The sequence below is a fragment of the Dendrobates tinctorius genome, unplaced genomic scaffold (genome assembly GCF_039654945.1).
Source record: "Dendrobates tinctorius isolate UK_male_01 unplaced genomic scaffold, ASM3965494v1 ptg000544l, whole genome shotgun sequence".
Lineage (NCBI taxonomy): Eukaryota > Metazoa > Chordata > Amphibia > Anura > Dendrobatidae > Dendrobates > Dendrobates tinctorius.
The window spans coordinates 93,997-98,372 of record NW_027362202.1 but is presented as its reverse complement, the minus strand read 5'-3'; positions in this window follow the sequence as shown (position 1 = coordinate 98,372).

The window sequence follows — 4,376 nt, the reverse complement described above, 5'->3', positions numbered from 1 at the left end:
TTTGGAGTATTATGCCTATTCATTCTTTACATGAAGTGTTAACGTGCCCTGGGGCGGTAGCCATACGCGAGTGTCGTTATTAGGAAGGAATTACACTTGTTGTTCACTTCTGCACCAAGCAGAGGCATGTTCTTGATGGTTACTGGCAACGGTCCAATACATTTTTTTTTTTAAACTCTTTATTCAAAGATTCCACAGAATAATATGACAAACATGTGACATTGCAGTGCAATGAAAGCAGATTAATCCACTTAATCATTATCCACAACATCAGTTACAGAAGTATACTTTCAATAATAAAATAGACAATCGACACAGATGAAAAAGAACAGTAAGCATAATGTGTTCAATTCTCAACAGCATTGCATCACAATCAGGGGATTCTTAATTAGGGTTCTAAGTTCGCAGCATTTCGGGTTATGATAAGCGAATAAGCAAGTATTCCTGAGTCCACGTAAAGCATCACATTTATGCACTGCAAAAGAGACATTCAAGGGTTATATCTCATAGTTGAGGAAATTATGGCATCAGGAGCCAGTTGTGTCAAGGGCGAGTCACACCACCTTTCCCAAATTTTATGAAACTTCCGAGGACATCCCCTGTTCCTGTATAGAATTTTCTCACATGGAATTATATTATTCACCAATTTTTTCCACTGATTGACCGAAGGAGACCTTCCCCCCATCCATCTCAATGCTATCGCTTTCCTAGCGAGAAACAGAACCTCCCTGAGAAATATTCTGTCATAATGAGTCCACATTTCTTCGTCCACCACACCCAATACACACATCACAGGACTACATTCTATAGGTATCCCAATTATCCTTTCTAGTGTACAAATTATGTCCTTCCAATATCATCTTATAATTCTACAATCCCAAATGCGATGCCAAAAATCTGCTCCCACCTCCCCGTATCTATGACATTCAACATTTACTCTTCTGCTGAATTTATATAGTTTGCATGGGGTTAAATATGATTGGTGTAGTATATATAATTGGATTAATTTGTTATTTTACAGATGATGTGGTATGCTTTGGATCATGAGCTGTACCACGTCTTCACCATACTTTTCTCTTTCCATCATTCTGGTAGAAGTTGATCTTGGTTTCATCTGTCCAAAGAATGTTCTTCCAGAACTGTGCTGGCTTTTTAGATGTTTTTTAGCAAAGTCCAGTCTAGCCTTTTGATTCTTGATGCTTATGAGTGGCTTGCACCGTGCAGTGAACCCTCTGTATTTACTTTCATGCAGTCTTCTCTTTATGGTAGATTTGGATATTGATACGCCTACCTCCTGGGGAGTGTTGTTCACTTGGTTGGCTGTTGTGAAGGGGTTTCTCTTCACCATGGAGACTATTCTGTGATCATCCACCACTGTTGTCTTCCGTGGGCGCCCAGGTCTTTTTGCATTGATGAGTTCACCAGTGCTTTCTTTTTTTCTCAGGATGTACCAAACTGTAGATTTTGCCACTCCTAATGTTGTAGCAATTTCTCGGATGGGTTTTTTCTGTTTTTGCAGCTTAAGGATGGCTTGTTTCACCTGCATGGAGAGCTCCTTTGACCGCTTGTTTCCTTCACAGCAAAACCTTCCAAATGCAAGCACCACGCCTCAAATCATCTCCAGGCCTTTTATCTGCTTAATTGAGAATGACATAACAAAGGGATTGCCCACACCTGTTCATGAAATAGCCTTGGAGTCAATTGTCCAATTACTTTTGGTCCCTTTAAAAACAGGGTGGCACATGTTAAGGAGCTGAAACTCCTAAACCCTTCATCCAATTTTAATGTGGATACCCTCGAATGAAAGCTGAAAGTCTGAACTTCAACTGCATCTGAATTGTTTTGTTTAAAATTCATTGTGGTAATGTCTAGAACTAAAATTAGAAAAATTTTAAATTTTTAAAAACACTTTGGGAGGATAACCATTTTAATTAAGCCAATTCTGCCCACCACAGACAAGGGGAGTTGAGACCATAGTTCAAACTTTTTTTCATCATATCCTTGAGGGGGTATATATTGTCTCCAAGGTCTTTAATCGGATTTCGGTTAATTACTATGCCCAAATACTTAAATTTTGATACTACTTGCAAGCCAAACAACACGGGTACTGATATATCATTCATTATCGGCATAACCACCGACTTACTCCAATTGATTTTACGACCCGAAAACCTCCCAAAGCAATTAATAAGATCAATCGCTCTAGGAAGGGAACGTTCAACCCCATCCAGGAAGAGCACCAGGTCATCCGCATATAATCCAACCTTATCTATTCTAGAATTTATATTAATTCACTTCACCAACTGGTCCTGTCTAATCTTAAGTGCAATTGGTTCAAGCGCCAGCGCAAAGAGCATCGGAGACAGTGGACAGCCCTGTCTGGTCCCCCTACTCAAATTGAAATATTCCAATATTACACCATTCACCAACATGTTAGCTCTCGGCATGCGATACAGCAATTCAATCCATCTACAGAATTTAACTGAGAAGCCAAACCTAACGGTCCAATACTTGTGATCAACGTTGCTGATAGTTCACAGTTTCAGCAAAGGACCTCCATATTACTGGTGTAGCACCACCCAGATCAACATGTTTCACTGTGGAACTGCACTCAGGCCAATCTTACCTTAGGGAACAGAAGTAAAGGAAAGATTCTCCCACTATCTTCTTCCAGACCCGCTGACACTGTCTCACTGATTCCAGCTCTCAGGCCTGTCCAGCAACTAGGGAAATTCCTCACTTCTCTCACTGTAGGTCCCCCAACTTGCCTGTGTCAGGTAGAACACTGCCGCCAATGACGTTTTGTTGAGGACACTTGGTTCCTTTGTCACTGATTGCCCCACACACACACACACACACACACCAAAGAATGATAGTTTTATTTCCTGAGTGTATCCCATACTTCTTGCCTTGCTAACATTCAATTTTTAAAGGAAATCTGTCACCACATTTGACCTCTCTAAAGTATTAATATGGGCATAGAGGTTATAGACTGCTAAGGAGAGTGATCCTTGTATGCCTCATATCAGATGCCTTGCTGCTGAGAAATTATCTTTCATCACTTTATATAAATGACCTCTTCCAGGCTCTGGTGAGTATTGTGCCTGGAAGATAACTCTGCCTCCAGAGCTTATTATACTGTACATGAAGGGGAGTTACCAGTATGAGACAAGAAAGTAATGCAGAAAAGGAGAAATGAACCTTGTCTTCTTGCAAACACATTTTTTGCAGCTCTTGAGCTCTACCGTATTGCAACAACAACATTACATCCCTGTCTGCATGTGAGATGGAAGCTGAGAGGAACCTGCAGATGTGTCAGGTATAATCACACTCAGCTCTGAGGTGAGATCAGGAGAGCAGAGGGCAGCCATTACACATCACACTGGTAACGCCCCTTCATGTAAAATAAGCTCTGGAGGCAGAGTTATCTTCCAAGCAGCATCCTCCCCAGAGCCTGGAAAAGGTGACTTATATAAAGTGATAAAAGAGGATTTATCCACAAGACATCTGATATGAGGCACACAGACATCATTCTCCTCAGCCATCTATAACCTCTATGCCTATATTAATAGTTTAGATACAGTGGGGAAAAAAAGTATGTAGTCAGCCACCAATTGTGCAAGTTCTCCCACTTAAAAGATGAGAGAGGCCTGTAATTGACATCATAGGGAGACCACGACTATGAGAGTCAAAATGAGAAAACAAATCTAGAAAATCATCTTGTCTGATTTGGAAAGATTTATTTTGCAAATTATGGTGGAAAATAAATACACTGCTCAAAAAAATAAAGGGAACACTAAAATACCACAGATATTTTTGAATGAAATATTCCAGTTGCAAATTTTTATTCATGGATGGCATAGTGGAATGTGTTCAGAACAATAAAACATAACAATTATCAATGTAAATCAAAATGAATATCCCATGGAGGTCTGGATTTGGAATGATAGTCAAAATCAAAGTGGAAAAATCAAATTACAGGCTGATCCAACTTCAGTGGAAATGCCTCATGACAAGGAAAAGATGCTCAGTATTGTGTATGGCCTCCACATGCCTGTATGACCTCCCTACTGTACAATGCCTGGGCATGCTCCTGATAAGGCGGTGATAAGGCGATAGTCTCCTGAGGGATCTCCTCCCAGACCTGGAGTAAAGTATCCGCCAACTCCTGGACAGTCTGTGGTGCAACGTAACGTTGGTGGATGGAGAGAGACATGATGCTCCAGATCTGCTCAATCGGATTCAGGTCTGGGGAAAGGAAGGGCCAGTCCATAGCTTCAAGGCCTTCATTTTGCAGGAACTGCTGACACACTCCAGCCACATGAGGTCTGGCATTGTACTGCATTAGGAGGAACCCAGGGCCAACCGCACCAGCA